Genomic DNA, 19,769 nt, shown 5'->3' with positions numbered 1-19,769 from the left:
TAATTAAAAATATTTCCATTCTTGGGGGAAACAAATGTGATTAAATAAAAGTTATTGCTATCACTATTAAGAGAGTCACACCATTCATTATGTGATTCTTCCAATGAGACAAATTGTACCAACTGCAAAAAGGGAAAAGAAAATGTAATGGTATTATAGCTTCACTGAAAATCTATTAAAAAATTGGCCAAGTATAGCATAAATGTAATCAGTCATTTTTATGCAAAGTCATAATAGTAACAATAGTATAGAAGTCATGTAGGAAGACAGACAGACCAGTGGAACAGAATAGAGAGCTTAGAAATATGTGCAAATTTGATATTTGATAAAGGCAGTACCACAAAACAATATAGAAAGGATTATTTCCTATGCAGCATGAGAAAACTGGCTACTATACAGGGAAAAATCAAGTTGGATACTGCATTGTTACCATATGCAAAGGGGATTCAAAATGGATTTTACAACCTACTAATGTAATAGAAAATACAGAGACTATCTTTATGAACCAGGGGGACAGCTTATTAAGCAAGGCCCAAAAATACAAACATGAGATGAAAAATGATAATTCCGACTGCATAAAATTTAAGGATTTCTGTTCAATAAAGTACAAACTTAGATGACAGCTGACTGGCTAGGACAAGATATTAGCAATGACTAACATTTACAGGATGCTTAAACTAGAATATACAAAGAGCTCCTGCAAATAACTAGAAATAAAATTAGAAACTGAATAGAAAACTAGGTAAAAGATATGAATAAGAGATTTGAAGTAAGGAAAGAGCAGAGAGGAAACAAATAATGAAGAGCTACTCAACATCACCAGTAAGCAGATAAATAAAAAAGCAAAATGATACACAATTTTACATCTGTCAGATTGGCAAAAATTAGAAAAGATGGTACACATCAGTTTGGCAAGAATATGGGGAAATAGTGTAAACTGATACAGGTATTCTGAAAAGCAATCTGGCAGAATTCAGTGAAGATGAGTTAGTGTGTGCCTCAGACTCCATTATCTCAAGGTATACATATACCAGAGAAATTCTTGAATGGATCTGAAGAATTCTACAGTAATACTCATTGCAGTGTTTCTGGAAATAGTGAGCCAGAGGCATGTTAGGGATGGGTATGTAAAATGTGGGGGATGTGGAATTCTATGCAGGTAGAAGAAATTATATATACACATGTATATGTATAAATTAAGAAGTATGATGAACTAAAACTTCTACAAGTGAAGTCTAATATGAAAAGTAATAAATAAATGATAAAAACCATACACTTAAGCAGTATTAACCGCCTTGAAAATATTTTGGTAAAAATAATAGATAATTGCAATGAAGATGGTATAAAATAGACTTAAGGAACACTGACATTACTAGATATTTGAAGATGACAACTTAAAGAAAACAAAGGAAAACAAAACAAATACCATAAGTATGTTCTTTCCAAGTCAATTTGTAAAGTAATACCTTCCCAATGAAAACGCCAATAGGAGTTTTCGTTGGACTAGGTAAAAGTGATAGAAAGCTCATTAAATATAAAGTTTACTAAGCAGGTTAAGCTATCAAAGAATAGCCTGAATGAGAAGAGCAAAGAAAGAGACAGTAGCTTTCAAAATAGGATATCACATTGTGATGCAACAAGCATTTATAAAAGGGCACAAAATAGATTCATGGAATTGCACAGAAACCTTAGAAATAGAACTTTATTACACGCAATAATTTACTGTGTAATAAAAGAGACACTACAAAATAAAGGCAGAGGGAAGCATGATTTTATGAATGCTTAGACAACTAGTCGATAATCTGGAGAAAATTAATTTAGAGCCATAAAACTTAGAGCCTTATGTACCAAAATAGTTTCTTTTTTAAATCAATTCTTCTAAGCATTTTACATGTAGTATTTCATTTAATCTTTACAATAACTTTGTGAGATACATATAATTATTACAATGATTTGATAGATGAAAACTGAGGCATAGAAAAATTTTAAAACTTATCTACCATCAAGTCATTAGTATGTGGTAAGGGCAGGATTTGAACTCAAGCAATATAATACCAGAAATATGTTTTTATCCAGTGCATTATGAACAGCCTACTGTCTGCCAGGCACTGTGCTTAGCATTATCTCATATACTCCTTGTGGTGGATTGTCTACAAAGGGAGCAGCCAAATTCCTCCCTTCCGTGTAGTTGCTGCTCTTCCTATTGAGAGATGGAGTCTATTTCCCTTCCCCTTGAGTTTGCACTGGCTTTATGACCTGTTTTGGCCAAAAGAATGCAGCAAAAATAATGTCATATGAATTCGAGAGGTCAGGTCTCCAAAGGCCCAGCAGCTGATGCTTTCATTCGCTTGGAGCCCTGAGCTCCATATGGACGGAGAGGCCCATCTAGCCTCCAGGTATTCTGGCGTTCCCAGCTGTGAGTGATTCTGGATTCCCCCAGCTCCAATTGAGCCTCCAGATGATTGCAGCTGCCTGAGAACCCCAGGCAAGATGTACAGAAGAATTGCCCAGCTGAGCCCAACATAGAAGCAGAATTAAGAGCAAGTAAATTGTTTTGGGCCACAAAGTTTTGGGGTAATTTGTCACACACTATAGGTAGCAAAAATTCTCCTCATAATCCTATGAAGTAACTTAGAACTTACTATTCTAAGTCTGCAGAGGAGGAAACAAGGTTCAGACTAGTTAAGTAACATGGGCAAGGTCATGTGACCACTCAGTAATGGAGCTGGGATTTGAAACCAGGTGTGTCTGATTCCAGAGTGCCTTCAACCTCGTGTCCTTCTGTCTCTGAAAAGGGAACTCACATGCCTGAGTCTTTCTGTTTCCCACCCAGAACTTAGTCTGTAGAGAAGCATACCATATTGCTTCTAAGAGTCTCGGGTCTCCCAAAGACTCTTCAGGAATATACAGAAATCTGTGGGCAATGATGCTCAACAGAATCTTAAAGAGGAGGTATGTGTCAGTTGAGGGAGAAGTATTTCAATCCTAGATATAAGAGATTCCACTTCTGTATTTTCAACATAGATAGTTCCTTCCCCAGAAAGAACAGTTTAGGCATCTCCAATGTAGAAATATATTCCCCATCGAATACTGGATGAGGCTTTGGCTTATTGTCTAACTGAGATTATCACTAGCTAACCTAAAACAAATGTTTCACACGTGCCTTTGTCTCTTTTTTTTTTTGGTTGAAATTAAAAGCACACTCTCTGAGAGATTTTCTTCCTTCCCTGCCCAGCTTGTTGAAGGAATCAGTTTCTGCTTTTAATCAAGACACTAATAAGGACTTATATGAATTGGCTTGACCTTGGATGAGAATTTACTGGAGACCTAAGTAAGATCTTTGGGGTTTCCAAGACCTTCATTGTAATCCAAACTTGAATATAAGTGATGAGATGGTATCCAGAGTGTTTCTCAAGGTCTTTTCTAAAAGAAAAAAATAAGTCTGCGTGAGGTTCTAGACATGGAATTTAGTTCTGAAGACTGATTTTGGCAACTGAAGAGTTTTGTATGCTTTTGTTGTGCCAATTAAAAGCAACTCTATCATGTCTCTTGAGGTCCAGAAACAATGTTCTTTTAATTTTTTGCTTTGTTTGCTGGTTTTCAATATTATTTTTGCCCCCTCACCCTGTTGGTCTTTAAGTCTGTTTCTTTTTGTCTTGTGTATGAGTTGTATTTGTCTGTGCCTTCCACAGAACAGATATCATAGAAACATTTCTTCAAAGGAGAAATGACAGCATTGTGACTACATCACAGCTCTGTTAGTTCATGGCTTCTGTTTCCCTTTGTGCACATAACTTTGCTTCCAGAAGAAGTACCTGCTTATAATTTTAAAATATGGAAAAGTAATACAGTTAACCAAGCAATTTTCAGGTATCACTGAAATTGCAGATTTGAAAATTCTCTTTCTTTTTCTTTTAGGAGAGAAAGATTAAAATGAAAGTAAAGGAAGCTAGAGAAAATGTTATTAAGAAAATTATAAAGACAAGATACATTTACAGTAATGTACTATATTTATGGGGAAAAATCCCCATGTAAGTGGACTGGTGCAGTTCAAACTCATGTTGTTCAAGATTCAACAGTAAAAAGAACTGGTAGAATAAGATCAGTGAAGCTAAAATCCCATATGCATAGGGATCACAACAAGGAACTTCCTAAGTTAAACTTAATGAGAAATGAAATTAGGTGGGTTCAAAATTTAACAGTTGAGTTCAACCACTTGTACAAATGATACGACAAAAGAAATGCCTTCAAATAATAACTGAAGAATGTGGAAATATCCAAAATCTAATCAAGGAGGCTTGTGTTAACTTCAGGGAGGCATGTTAAGTGTTGCATATAAGAAAGTGTCAGCAGGTTCAGAAATTCAAATGCCCAAAGGGACCAGGCAGATAATATAAATATGTCTATCAAGCTGAACTTAAAACAGAAAATAACACCCCACCCACCCCAGCAACCTATGGAATAAGATAAAATGTTTGCCAGTCATAGATCCTATAAGGGGCTAATATCCAGAATATATAAAAAAAAAAAACTACCACAACTCAACAATAACAAAAAACAACCCAATTTAAAAATGGATAAAGAACTGGAACAGACATTTCTTCAAAAATCTATGAATTGCCAACAAGTCCATGAAAAGATGATTAACATTACTAATCATTAGGAAAATGCAAACCAAAACCACGTTGAGATACCATTTTACACCCATTAGGAGGACCACTATCTAAAAAGCAGAAAATAACAAGTGTTGGTGAAGATGCGGAGAAATTGGAATTTTTGTGCACTATTGGTAGGAATATAAAGTGTAACGACTACAAAAAAACAATATGGTAGTTCATCAAAAAATTAGAAACATAATTACCATGTGATTCTAGTTCTAAGTATATGCCCAAAAGAATTAAAAGCAGGAACTTCAAAAAAATATATGTAAATTCAGTGAAAGACTAAAAGGGGGGAAAGAAAAATGTGTAGGGTGGGAAAATAGTAAATTTTAAAGGAACATATATTAGTGTCATGAATTTAAAATAATTGAGTTTATTACTATTTTGGTCACATTAAAGAACTAGTGATTGTTTCAATGAAATTAACATTGTACTGGGGCGCCTGGGTGGCGCAGTCGGTTAAGCGCCGACTTCAGCCAGGTCACGATCTCGCGGTCCGTGAGTTCGAGCCCCGCGTCAGGCTCTGGGCTGATGGCTCGGAGCCTGGAGCCTGTTTCCGATTCTGTGTCTCCCTCTCTCTCTGCCCCTCCCCTGTTCATGCTCTGTCTCTCTCTGTCCCAAAAATAAATAAAAAACGTTGAAAAAAAAAAAAAAAATTAAAAAAAAAAAAAAAAAAAAGAAATTAACATTGTACTGAGGTGCCTGGGTGGCTCAGTCAGTTAAACAAACAACTCTTGATTTTGGCTCAGGTCATGATCTCACAGTCCTGAGATGGAGCCCCGCCCCCCCCCCCCATCAGACTCCTGCTGGGCATGGAGCCTGCTTAAGATTCAGTCTCCCTCTCCCCCTCCCCAACTCTCGCTCTCTCAAAAAGAAAAAAAATGAAAAATGAAAAAGGTAACATTGTCTCCAGCAAAGATTTGCAGACCATTCTAGCTTTTGTGCTGCTTGCTTTACATCTCTCTCTTCAGTCTTCTTTAATCAACACTCTGCCATGAAGTTTGGGGTTTTGGTTTGTTACTAGTAGCGTCCAGGCCACATGTCTTCTGTGGGGAAAAGACAATAAGAAACAAAACGCTGAACTGAACTCCCTTTCAGCAGCTTCATCTCTAAATGTGCTTGACAAAGATAAGGAAGTGAGACTGATCTATGTGAAGCAGGTAGGCAACAAAAATTCTGGCAAAAAGCTTTCACTTTGTTTTGCTTTTAACGGTTACTTGTAACAGCAGAGACAATGTGAAGCTGCCCTGTAGGCTAATAGTGAGCAGGGAAGAGCTGAAGGCCACAAAACTACAAGAGATATAAAGGGCTGAAAAGGGCAGAGTGACCATTTGGAAAATTGTAAGCTCTTCTTTATTAATATCTAAAGGTACAGTTTCTGGATCAGACTGCTTGGATTCCAAATCCTGGCTTTCTCCCTAGCTGTGTGAGTTTGAAAAAGTTCACTAAACTCTTCTGAACTTCAGCTTCCTGAAACTTTAAATTTTTTTTTTAATGTTTGTTTATTTTTGATGGAGAGACAGCATGAGTAGGGGAGGGGCAGAGAGAGAGACACACACATAATCCGAAGCAGGATCCAGGCTCTGAGCTGTCAGAAACAGAGCCCGACGTGGGCTCGAACTCACGAACCGCGAGATCATGACCTGAGCTGAAGTCAGACGCTCAACCGACTAAGCCACCCAGGTGCCCCTCCCGAAACTTTAAATAGGAATAAGGAGAAACCTTAAGACATAGATTTGTCATGATGAGCAAATGACTACGTGTAAAGCACCTAGAAGGAAGCCTGGCAGTGAAATTGCTTACTGGATGTTAGGCAGAGCCCTTCCAGACTATGAGTTAGAGGCTAAGGTCCCCAACCCCTCAGGGGACCAAAGCACATTGGAAGCAGGGTCAGCAAGAGCAGAAGAAGACAGCCTATCATTTATTAATATTATTGAAGTCAGTAGACCTTGATTAGCACCAAGAAATGGGTTGTCCTGTGGGGACACAAAGATGATTCAGACAGAGATTCTATGACCCAGAAATCTATTGGCAGATAAGAGGCATATGGTCACCTGGCTTCTGGTGAACAGAGGCCCATTTTTGGGGATTCACAGTGGAGTGAGTGTCAGAGTGATACTCCAGTGGCCAGCATTCATTCTATGCAGAAAACCCTCCTTGCATGAGGCTATTGGTATGGAGCAAAGAACATACATAGGTTTTAGAGTAAAACAGGCCTGTGTGGTCTGATTCGGGCAAGCTGGAGCATTGCTGAGCCTCAAATAGCCTCCTCTGTAAAATGGGAATGATATTTACCTTATAAGGTTGTTGTAATAATTGAGATGATGCAGGTTAAAACACTTAGCACACATAGTGAGTGTTAATTCACTGAACATGTATTTATTAAATACCTACTCTTGCAGGCAACCAAAAAAACCCAACAAAACAAAGGAAGAAAAAAAAGACCTAGTTCCTAGAGAAACCTGGGAAGAAAAAAATATTCAGAGGAAGAGAACTATGTCCAGGAAGGCATGCAGTTGCCAAGCACTGTGCAAAGTGAATGCTTTACACAAGTTTATTCGTGTGATGCTTACTTGATCAACAGTTATGAATTAGATGCTCTTATACCTTAATACCCCCATTTTATAAGGGTGTGGCTAGAGAAGAGGCAAGACAGGGAGTATTCAGATTGTGTGAACCTCATAGCATAGGTCATGCACAAAATCTGAAGCCTGTGCTGGGCCCCTTATGTTTGCCCCTTCCAATCCACTCTCCACCCTGCTCTGCCCACTCAAGGCCCAGTATTGAGGGCTATGTGCCTGTCTTACACTGGGCTTCTGTCCCTGGTTATCTCTGCAGAGGGAGGAGACTAAGTCAGGGTATTGGCTTCCCAGGCTCCTGCTTTGTGAGCTGGCTGCATTCCTTACTGAAGGCTATTTTTCTGAAGCAGGCCAACTCCACATGACTCTCCCCTTTTACTCCAGCTCATGCTCCCTCTCTTTAAATCTCTACGCTTAAGGGACCTAGCATCCAATTGGCCACCACAGGAGATCACTGCAATATCCTTGTAGGTTTCCCCACATACACAACTTTATAAATAAACCCGAACACTTTTTCATCCATCTCCAAAGCCACTTCCCCAGTCTAGGCTGTCCCTTCACTGGACGACAGGAGTAGCATTTTAACTTGTTTTACTGCATCCACTCTTTGGGAGAGGGGAGGTGGGGGGAGGGGGGGGAGACAGGAGAGGATGGAGAGAAGGGCATAAAAAGGGAATGATCTTATTCTTCTCCAATCTCTGATTTTTGTCATTGGTGGTGGTAGTGTTGATTCTTGCTTTTGTCTCCCATATCACTAGGGATATGGTGAGATGTTGGGTAGATTTCACAGTTTGATGGTTACTTTCTTTTATTAAAATTTAGTCAGATTTAATCCCAAATTTTATTAATCTATTTTTTGAAGAATTTATCATAAAAATTGTCAAATGTATAATTTTCAAATGTTTAAGAGTAGACAGAATATAATATAATAAAACGTCCCATTACACCAGATTGAATTATTGCCAACAATTTGCCAGATATTCTAATTTCCTTTTTTCTTATCTCTGGATTATTTTAAAGCAAATTGCAGATATCATATATATTCATTTGTAAATGCTTTGGCAAATATCAATAATTTATAAGGTCAATTTTTTAGGTCAATTTTTCAAAAACAAATTCTAATGCCATTACCACACCTAAGAAAACAGTTACTTCTTTTACTTTTTAAGTTTATTTCTTTATTTTGAGAGAGACAGAGACAGCGTGAGCAGGGAAAGCGCAGAGACAAAGGGAGAGAGAGAATCCCAAGGAGGCTCTGCACTGTCAGCACAGAGCTGCATGTGAGGCTTGAACTCACAAAACTGAGATCATGACCTAAGCCAAAACCAAGAGTCAGATACTTAACCAACTGAGCCACCCAGGCACCCCAAAACAATTATTTCTTCATTTTCATATAACACCCAGTACATACTCAAATTTGTTCAGTTGCTCCCAAATTTCTTGTGCAGGTGTTTTGTCTCAGTTAGGATCCAAACAATTTATAATCCCTCCTCCCTTTCTTCTTAATCTCCTTCATTTGTTGAAGAAACCAGGTCATTCATCCTATACAATGTCCCACAGTCTGGATTTGGCTGACTATATCCTTGTGATATTGTTTAACATGTTCCTCTAGCTCTCACATTTTCCATGAACTAGATCTAGAGGCTTGATTAAATTGAAAATAAATTCCTTGGCACATATGGGGCTATGAACTTCATCTTTTCGATATACTTCCATCTGTTCTCTATATAACAACTAAGTAGTTTTTAAACATATATAAATCTGATGATGTCCCCAGTACCATACCCCCACCATGCTTAAAAACACTGAGTTGTATCCTAGGGCTCTAAATCCAAAGATCAAAGTCCTTAACAGAGTAGCAGGAAGCTGCTTTTCATTGTCATCTTGTACTACATTTACCAAATTCTACCACACTGGCTTTCTCTTAATATTTCCCATTCCAGAAGGCTCCACCCTTTAACTTATTCCTGGAGAAAACTTAAGCTGCTCAGTAAGGCTCTTGGACCGCCTTACAAGTGACTGCAAGACAGAGAGAGAGAGACAAGGCTAATCCAATGAGCAATATCCAACTGGTAAGAGTCCAGTGTTGCTCTAGTCTCTTCTAATCACTCATTACTTCATATATGCTCTGCAATCAAACCAATTTTTTAATTAATTAATTAATTAATTTTTAAATTTACATGCAAGTTAGCATATAGTGCAATGACTTAAGGAGTATATTCCAGTGATTCATCCCCTATGTATAACACGCAGTGCTCATCCCAACAAGTGTCCTCCCTAATGCCCCTTACCTATTTAACGCCCCCCCTCGACCCCTCCAGCAACCCTCAGTTTGTTCTCTGTATTTAAGAGTCTCTTATGTTTTGTCCCCCTCCTTGTTTTTGTATTATTTTTGCTTCATTTCCCTTATGTTCACTTTTTTTGTCTCTTAAAGTCCTCATATGAGTGAAGTCATATATTTGTCTTTCTCTGACTTATATCACTTAGCATACTACCCTCTAGTTCCATCCACGTAGTTGCAAATGGCAGGATTTCATTCTTTTTTGCTTGCTGAGTAATACTCCATTGTGTGTGTGTGTGTGTATATATATATATATATATATATATATGTACATATATATGGGAAATAGAAATAAGAAGATGTGGTATATATATACATACATATATATGTACATATATATATACATACATATATATGTACGTATATATATATACGTACATATATACATATATGTATGTATATATATACAACATCTTCTTTATCCATTCATTCATCCATGGACATTTGAGCTCTTTCCATACTTTGGCTATTGTCAATAGCGCTGCTATAAACATTGGGGTGCATGTGCCCCTTTGAAGCAGCACACCTGTATCCCTTGGATAAATACCTAGTAGCGCGATTGCTGGGACGTAGGGTAGTTCTGGTTTTAATTTTTTGAGGAACCTCCATACTGTTTTCCAGAGTGGCTGCACCAGTTTGCATTCCCACCAGCAGTGCAAAAGAGATCCTCTTTTTCCAAATCTTCGCCAGCATCTGTTGTTGCCTGAGTTGTTAATGTTACCCATTCTGACAGATGTGAGGTGGTATCTCATTGTGGTTTTGATTTGTATTTCCCTGATGATGAGTGATATGGAGCATTTTTTCATGTGTCAGCCATCTGGATGTTTTCTTTGGAAAAGTGTCTATTCATGTCTTTTGCCCATTTCTTCACTGGATTACTTGATTTTTGAGCTTGATAAGTTCTTTATAGATTTTGGATACTAACCCTTTATGTGATATGTTGTTTGCAAATATCTTCTCCCATTCTTTCAGTTGCCTTTTAGTTTTGCTGATTGTTTCCTTCACTGTGCAGAAACTTTTTATGTTGATGAGGTCCCAATAGTTCATTTTTGCGTTGTTTCCCTTGCCTCCAGAGACATGTTGAGTAAGAAGTTGCTGTGGCCAAGGTCAAAGAGGTTTTTGCCTGCTTTCTCCTCGAGGATTGTGATGGCTTCCTGTCTTACATTGAGGTCTTTCATCCATTTTGAGTTTATTTTTGTGTATGGTGTAAGAAAGTGGTCCAGGTTGATTTTTCTGCATGTCGGTGTCCAGTTCTCCCAGCACCACTTGCTGAAGAGACTGTCTTTATTCCATTGGATATTCTTTCCTGCTTTGTCAAAGATTAGTTGGCCATACATTTGTGGGTCCATTTCTGGGTTCTCTATTCTGTTCCATTGATCTGAATGTCTGTTCTTGTGCCAGTACCATACTGTCTTGATGATTACAGCTTTGTGATATATCTTGAAGTCCGGGATTATGATGCCTCCAGCTTTGGTTCTTTTTCAAGATTTCTTGGGCTATTTGGGCTCTTTTCTGGATTATTTGTTCTAGCTTTGTGAAGAATGCTGGTGTTATTTTGATAGAGATTTCATTGAATGTATAGATTGCTTTGGGTAGTATCGACATTTTAACAATATTTGTTCTTCCAATCCAGGAGCATGGAATATTTTTCCATTTTTTGTGTCTTCTTCAGTTTCTTTCATAAGCTTTCTATAGTTTTCAGTGTATAGATTTTTCACCTTATGGGTTAGGTTTGCAATCAAACTGATTGACACAATAGCCTTTTACCTACTGTCTCCACTTCTGTTTGCATCCCTGCCCTTGTTTATAGCCTCATGATCTAACCAAGGGATTCCATCCTACACCCAAACTATCCAATCTGCTATACTAAGCAGGGAAATAGAAATTTGTTTCAGACAATCCTGAACAGTAATAGTAAGCATCATAGACACCTGGTACAATAGCCAGTGAACTGAAAGAACAATCAGGATGAGTGATGCAAAAGGAAAATATACCATCCCAAGAATGCTCCTGGTGCATGCCAGCATTCTACCCTAGAGTTATGGTGTTACCCTTACTCCTCCCTCAGTCTAAGTGTATGGGGGTCAGTAGCTAATTAAGCACAAAACCTGGATAGGGAGGGAACAATGACAATAACAAAAATGATTGGTGTGAGTGTTGAGTGTCAGCAGGACACTGGAAGGTTGGTATGGCATAAGGACAAAACTATGAGGTGTTAAAGATGCCTACTGGAGAGAAATTGAAAAGGTGGCCATATGGAAAGAAAACAATGACCCAGTTTGGGCCTTGAAGGAGTTACCAAGGGAGGCAGACATAGAAAGTAACAATAAAACAAAATTAAAAATAAAAATTATAATAGAAATATGTATAAAGTCATAGGTGAGAAAGCCAACCTCTGCTTGGAGGAATTAGAAAATATTTCACTAAAGATTTTAAAAAGCAAACATTTGTTATAAACTTTTGAAGCAAGGTGAGATTTCTTGCATGCCTAGTGGGTAAGGGTCCTTTGAGTAGGGAAAAGTTTTCAATTAGCCATAATCAGGCCTCGGATAAACCTCATTGGCTATGATACTGCCACTGTGCAAAGCTTAGGGGTCATCTGAGTAGAAGCAACACACGAGCAAAGATATGGAGACATATGAGGGCAGTATGGGTTAAATGTTGGGCCGATGATTTAGATAGAGTTGAAAATTAACCATGTTTGGAGAAATAGTAGGCATAGAGGTTGGATGTAGGGCAGAAGTACAAGACCAGGTTCAGGTGGCAGCAGAACAATTAGTCTAAGAATCTGGGTTTTGGAGAATACCATCCTGGCTTTAAAACTCAGATGCCATCTACGGGCAACACATTGTCATTCCCAACCCACACTTTGGGAGGTGACTTTCTTGCGGGAAGCTGTTGGAGGCCTCAGATTCACAAAACAGGTGCTCTTCTCATGGGCTGACCTCACTGCCTATTACCTGATCTTCTCCAGTCACTGGTTCATGACTCAATGGGGAAATTATCAGCAAGGTCAAGTCTGATCTGGTTTCCTTAAGACATACAGTCAGTTGACCCTATATTATAGATGAATCCTTTCAAGACTTCACTTTTTTTTTTTTTTTGAAAGAGAGAGAGAGAGAGAGAGAGCGAGAGAGCAGGAGAGTGCAAGTGAGGGAGGAGCACAGGGAGAAGGAGAGAGAATCTCAAGCAGATTCCATGCCCAGCACAGAGCCTGATGTGGGGCTGGGTCTCATGACTGTGAGATCATGACTGGAGCCAAGATCAAGAGTTGGATGCTTAACTGACTGAGCCACCCAGGAACCCCAAGACTTCACTTTTTAATGTCAGAGACGCAAAAAATTCAGTAAGTAGAAGGCTGGATTGCAAGACAGTGGTTGCAATAGAAAGTGGAAGGCTGAATTGCAATAAGCAATATTTGTTGTTTTTGTCTTATTAGACTCCTTCCAAGCTTTACTTTGGTAAGCACTTACTTAGCAAATCCCCTTAACATCTGTTTAGACCAGAAAGGGCTTCTGGAAAGTCTTTGGCTTTACAGCTTACGCTGATGTCACACTAGACCCAAGATTTTCATTGTATTTGCTATGAATGAGACTTCTGAACACATTGCCTGATGTGGGCCCACCAGCGATTAGTTAATGTTTTGTTTCAACAATGTTGCCAAGTGCTTACACACACCTAAGATACCTTACACACATCTAAGATATCTTCTTTATTTTTTATTTTATCCCCTTCTTTTTTTTTTTATTTTTTAAAATGTTTTCCTGAAAATATGAAAATTGCCAAGATCATGGCCTATCACTCCAACAGCATGTAAATCTTAAAAACAAAGACATTCAGGGTCGCCTGGCCTGGGTGGCTCAGTTGGTTAAGCATCCCACAATCTCACAGTTTGTGAGTTTGAGCCCTGTTTTGGGCTTTGTTCTAACAGTGTGGAGCCTGCTTGGGATTCTCTGTCTCCTTCTCTCTCTGCCCCTCCACTGCTTGTACTCTCTCTCACTCTCTAAATAAATAAACAAACAAACAAATAAATACATAAAACTTAAAAACAAAGAACAAAGACATTCAGATACATACGTACTGAGTGATGACTTAACTCATGAAGTTTAATATTGATAAAATACTATTATCAACTTATAGTCCATATTCAGTTTTCATCGATTGTCCCAATATCATCCTTTATGGGAACTTTCTCCCCTAATCTAAGATTCTATCATGTCCCATTACTCTGAAACATTTTCTCAGTCTTTATATTAATATTTTTTATTAATAAAGAAACATGAATACAGAGCCCAAATAATATAAGTAATGAGGCATGTCAGATAGTGCATATTTAATTATCATTTTTATTTTATTTTGTTTTATTTTATTTTATTATTTTTTAAACGTTTATTTATTTTTGAGACAGAGAGAGACAGAGCATGAACGGGGGAGGGTCAGAGAGAGAGGAAGACACAGAATCCAAAACAGGCTGCAGGCCCTGAGCTGTCAGCACAGAGCCTGACTTGGGGCTCAAACTCACAGACGCGAGATCATGACCTGATCTGAAGTCGGCCGCTTAACCGACTGAGCCACCCAGGTGCCCCTATCATTTTTATCTTATAAGAGGCCTTTGCAATAGTCTATGTAGGAGATTATAAGGAAGTTAAACCAACTAAAGAGACATCGCTTTCAAAGATGCACACAGAGGACTCGATTAATTTTGTGTGGGAGATAGGTGAGGAGGATAGGTCTGTGATCACTTCAAGGTTTCTAACATGGTAGTCAGCGCAGACAGAGTGCCAAGCATTGCTGGAGAGAATACTGTGAGGAACTGCATTGAAGGGGAAGATGGTCAATAACTTTTGGATATGTTGAGTGTAAGTTCCCTCAGGAGTGACCAAGGAGAGTTATTTAATAGTAAGTTGTATCCTGTTCCAGTGTGGCTGGGCCCTGCCCAGTTAGAGCCCTGAAAGTCTGCATCCTGGAAATCTCATTCCTAAGCAAAATGGGACAGTTTTTTGCCCTATAATAAGTAGGCCATTAGTAACATGAGCTTGGAGCCCAGAGAGTGAAGTTAGTGGTAGAAGAGCACACACCCATGTAAAGGTGACCGTTTGGAACTTTGAGAGGGATTGAGACAACCCAAGAAGAAAAACCAGATGAGAAGGCCTGAGAGGCTCTACTGGAAGCTGAGACCCAGAGTGTTTCTCTTTCTCAGCCAGCAGTTTCCTAGGTCAGCAATCATAAAACAAGCATTGATTAACTTACTGTGTATTTCAGATTACTTTTTGCACCACTGTGAGCTGTTCATAAATTTGCTGTCTTAGGAACAGAAATGAAATCAAATTTATTATCCAACGAGGTGGTTATTATCACCCCTTCAGTCTGTGACTTCTTTACTAGACTCATTATTAAGTTGAGAGATTTAACTTCTTTTTAGTGTTACTCATTTTTCATTCAATTCTTTACAACCACTTTCCATAGTGGCTTGTGATCATTACTTTTCAATTTTGGGTTTCCCAATAGCCTTTTCTACAATATGGTCCATTTTCTGCATCATGAAATTCAGCAGAGTGGAACATTGGTTAAATACAATAAGTTTAAAAGTTTGTTAAGCTCTGTATCTATAAAAATGAAACTATGCTCTTCCCTATTATTTTCCAAAAATAATGGGTATAGTTGGACCTTACTTGATCTACAGATTTACTGTAGTAATGCATTAAACACAGTGTTATCATCTAATTGTTATTTGGTCCTCATTGGGTCAAAATGTTTTAATTCAGTAAGTTAGATATAAATGATTATTTTGGTTCAAGGTCTTAATGACAGATCTAATAGGGCCTGAGAGGTCATCATTCCCATCCAAGGCTGTTCCTGTCTTTGCTTTCATACTTAGCCTTTTTGAAGATAGCAAGTTAAACTTGACACATTTATATAATATTATAAATGTTATGCTTCCATGGCAGTTTCTTATACTGATCTTATTTGATTCCTACAGCTATCAAGTGAATAAGTGAAGTATTGCTATCACTCTTATTTCAAAAATGAGGCACCTGAGACACAAGTGACTTGACCAACATCGTAAGATGAAACAATGGAGGTAACAGTAGAAGGAGACAGAATTTATAACCCTAAAATGACAGTCTTCTGACCAAATCAGGTGACCAGTCCCCACTCTGCATTCATATAATATCACCAAAGTTGTAAAGCACACCTGAACTGTGAACAGATGTCCTTTCCAGCCACATTGCTTTCATTCTTTATCATAATTTTATGGAAATCCAGCTCATATTTAAAAACCTAGAACCCACAGGACAGAAATTGATTTATGAGATGTGGAAGATAATGAGAAGCACCTGAGAGAATGATTTTCTTTTGCTCCCTGCCCCGCCACACTCCACACCAGTCACCTGTATGTTCAAGTCCTTCAGGTGTCTCAGTGGATTCTGTATACGACTGTGGCATATTGTATTTTCCACAAATGGCCACCACAATATCTCTCATCCTACCCACTCATCTTACAATGTACTTTGAGAGTTCTCGCATGGATGGGGCGGTATTTAGGGCCCTCCTCCTTGAATCTGGGTGACTGGTGATGCTATGTGACAGCTGAGGCTAGAACATAAAAGGTGACACAAGTCATCCTGGTTCTCTTGAGATGTTTGTTCTCGGAACTCAGCTGTCACGTGGTGAGGGTTCCCTGGCAACCACATGGAGAGTTCATGTAAAGGTGTTTCAGTTGATAACTCCAGCTAAGTTACCAGTCAGTAGTCACCATCACTGACCAGACATACAGTAAGTGAGCCTTTAGATGATTTCAGTCCCAAGTCAAGAGTGCCTGTCCTGACCCCACCACCCCCAGTTCCAGGCAAACCAAGGCGGTTGGTCACCCTGCTTTAGGTGATGAGCTACATCCCTCTCCCTCCTCAGAACAACTTCTGAAGATTTAGGATCCTCCACTATTACATGGCCCAAAGCTCCAGGCAAAATATCTCCTTCAAAGTGAAATAATTCAAGCACAACCCAAACTCAGAGGGTAATATTTCAGGGAACTAAAATTTTCTCGTCAGCTTAGCAGTCTGGCACTTAACTTTCATAGTAGGAAACTTACTCCATAGTCGAGTTGAAAGGCCTGGGAATGCTAATAGCTAAACTCTTGCCAGTCTTTTTATGCACCATGAGGAGGAACTGAACCTTATGACCTCTAATGGTACATCCAACCCCTAGAATTTATATGTTAATGTAAATGAGCTGATCATTTTGTCTCCTGGAGCTGATTTCCCCTATAGGATCTGAGAGGGAGAATGTGAGAATTACAAAGATGATTTACTAAGTTACTATATAGAAACTTTACTGTTTGAAGTTTTACATTTAGAAACAAAGTTTATCTAGAATTTATTTTTGTGTATTGTATTAGAGGTAGGGGTCAAGTTTTGTTTTTCCTATAAGGATACCTAACATTGGAGAAACCATCTTTCCTCCACTTCTCTGCATTGCTACCTTTAATGTAAAACAAGTGTCAAAATGCATATGGGTCTTTTCTGTACTCTGTAATTTTCTATTCTTGCACTGACACCTTACTCTCTTTGTTACTATAATAATCATTGATTTCAGTACAGCAAATCCTCATACTTTATATGCTTCTTCAATTTTTTTTTTATTATTCTTAGCTGTTTGCATTTCATATAAATTTTACTATCACCTTTTCAATTCACAAATTTTCTGTTGAGATTTTTAATGAGATCACATTGACCTGGAAGTCAATTTAGAAAGAACTGACATTCTTTCAACATTGAGTCTTCCAATCTAAGAACATGTTGTATCTGTAAATTTCAGGTTTTAAAAATTTATCTCACTAACATTTTGTTTGCTGGATTTACTACCATGTATTTGATATTTTTGAAATTATTGAAAATTGTGTCTTTTTAAAAACTTATTTTCTAATTTGTTGCTGGGATATAGAAATAGAATTGAGTTTTCTATATTGTCTTTGCACCCATCAATTTTAATGAACATATTAAATATAATTATCTGTAGACTATTTTGAATATTTATGTTTAAAATCATATTACTTGAAGTTAATGACATTTTTGTTATTTCATTTCTTTATACCTTTTATTTCTTTTTCTTGCTTTATTGCACTGGGTGGTACACTATTGAATGGAAAACAGGCATCCTTTTCTCACTCTTATTTTAGAGGGAAATCAGTCAGCATTTTACTATTAAGTATATTACTGCTGTACATTTTTGGTATATACCATTTATCATGTTATGTAAGTTCTCTATTATCTCTAATTTTCTAAGACTTTCACCATAGATATGTAATGTACAGATTTGACATCAGAGGCTCTACCCACTATCACTTATTGTAAATTATTTAAGTAGTAGTAATATTTAGTTTTTATTGAAACTAAATTTTTAAAGTTTATTTTTAGTTATTTTGAAATACAGCAAGCAGGGGAGGGGCAGAGAGAGAGGGAGAGAGAGAGTCCCAAGTAGGCTTCACACTGTCCGCACAGAGCCCAATGCTGGGCTTGCACTCACAGGCTGTGAGATCATGACCTGAGCCAAACTCAAGAGTCAGATGCTCAACTAACTGAGCCACCCAGCTGCCCTGCTTTTTATTGAGATTTTACCCAGGACTTCAATATATAGATGATAAAAGTTGAACTTCTCTGCTTCAAGCTGAGGTGAGAGTTTGGGAGCACCACTCATACAGGTATTCTTTGTTTTATTTTGTTTGTCTTTTGCCACTAAGCAGCAGCCTCGGCTGCAGTACTGCATCAAACCAACTTGCTTTCTTCAAACTATTTCCTTGCTCGCCAAAGCTCTCACATATGCGATTCAATAAGAATTAAATAATGAATTGCTAACATCTATTGAACATTTACCCTTTGCCAGATGTGTTTGTTGTTAAGTGAATTATCTTGTTTAATTATCATAGCCATCCCTGGAAGAAGAGAAGACTGAGGCTTGGAAAGTTTAAATAACTTAGCCCAAGAACACATAGCTAGCTGGCAGGTGGTGAATTTTATTCCATTATCTACTACTCTTAGTGGATAAACTAATCTGTTTTCCAGTGCAGACACCTTTCATCTCTAACCAATGTAGCTAGCCATGTTTGAAAACACCTTATGCTTTAAGTTCTAGGAGCATCTGTTATACGTTTGCTTTTGCCTACATAACAGCACAGCTGGCTAAATAGATGATGAAAGACACATAATGGGAGGTGACAGTAAGAAGTACTGTTCACTATTTGAAAATTTGTATCCAGACTAACACATTCCTTCTGAAAATGTATTATCAAGGCTAAACATATTAATTATTCAGATGTCATCTTGGATGTGGTACTTGTCAAAAACAGAAAGCTGTTTTCCCAAAACACCTCACTCTTAATGTGCCTAACATCAGAAGCTGTTCATGTTCATTCTAGATTACTGCAGTGCTTCACTTTGGGACTTTTCTATTAAATATACATTGTCTTAGATGAGTTATTCATTGTCTTAAAATTTCTGGGGACTGAGATACTGATTTATTTCATGTTCCAATATGTTGCAGTATAGATAACATTGGAACCTGGTCTTTCCTTTCATTAATTTTTAATTTTTAATTTTTTTAAGTTTATTTATTTATTTTGACAGCAAGAGGGCACCAGTGGGGGAGGAACCGAGACAGAGGGAGGGAGAGAGAATCCTAAGCAGGCTCCACACTGTCAGTGCAGAGCCTGATGTGGGGCTCTAACTCATGAACCATGAGATGATAACCTGAGCCAAAATGAAGAGTCAGATGCTTAACTGATTGAGCCACCCAGGCACCCTTCATTAATTTTTTAAAAAGTAATCTCGGGGCGCCTGGGTGGCTCAGTCGGTTGGGTGTCTGACTTTGGCTCAGGTCATGATCTCACAGTTCGTGAGTTCGAGCCCCGTGTCGGGCTCTGTGCTGACAGCTCAGAGCCTGGGGCCTGCTTCAGATTCTGTCTCTCCCTCTCTCTCTGCCCGTCCCCTGCTCACACTGTGTCTCTCTGTCTCTTGAAAATAAATAAACATTAAAAAAATTAAAAAAAAAAGTAATCTCCACCCAATGTGAGGCTAGAACTTAAAACCTCAAGATCAAGAGTCACATGCTCTACCCACAGCCAGCCAGGCCCTCCATTAGTATTTTTTTCTTGTGGAATTTATGAAGGATTACTTCCTCTCTCCCTCTCTT

At 38.2% G+C, this 19,769-nt stretch overlaps 1 protein-coding gene and 1 pseudogene across 3 annotated transcripts in view; one reads left to right on the top strand and one right to left on the bottom strand.

Moving 5' to 3' along the window:
- The window catches only part of MIER3 (MIER family member 3), a 195,526-nt gene that overhangs the window by 27,684 nt on the left and 148,073 nt on the right, over nt 1–19,769 (top strand). The window contains exon 5 of one of the 3 annotated variants that reach the window (XM_042939328.1): nt 15,562–15,663. The exons of 1 other annotated variant lie outside the window; for it this stretch is intronic. The gene's annotated coding sequence lies outside the window, so the exon portion shown is untranslated. Of the gene's footprint in view, nt 1–15,561; nt 15,724–19,769 lie in introns of all 3 variants that reach the window. One more of the 3 variants, XM_042939320.1, reaches the window with a different exon arrangement.
- On the bottom strand, nt 11,988–12,170 carry LOC122202344 (annotated as a pseudogene).

Source organism: Panthera leo, chromosome A1 (genome assembly GCF_018350215.1).
Source record: "Panthera leo isolate Ple1 chromosome A1, P.leo_Ple1_pat1.1, whole genome shotgun sequence".
Taxonomy (NCBI): Eukaryota; Metazoa; Chordata; class Mammalia; order Carnivora; family Felidae; genus Panthera; species Panthera leo.
The sequence above is the reverse complement of the archived record's forward strand: the minus strand, read 5'-3'. Positions and strand labels throughout refer to the sequence as shown.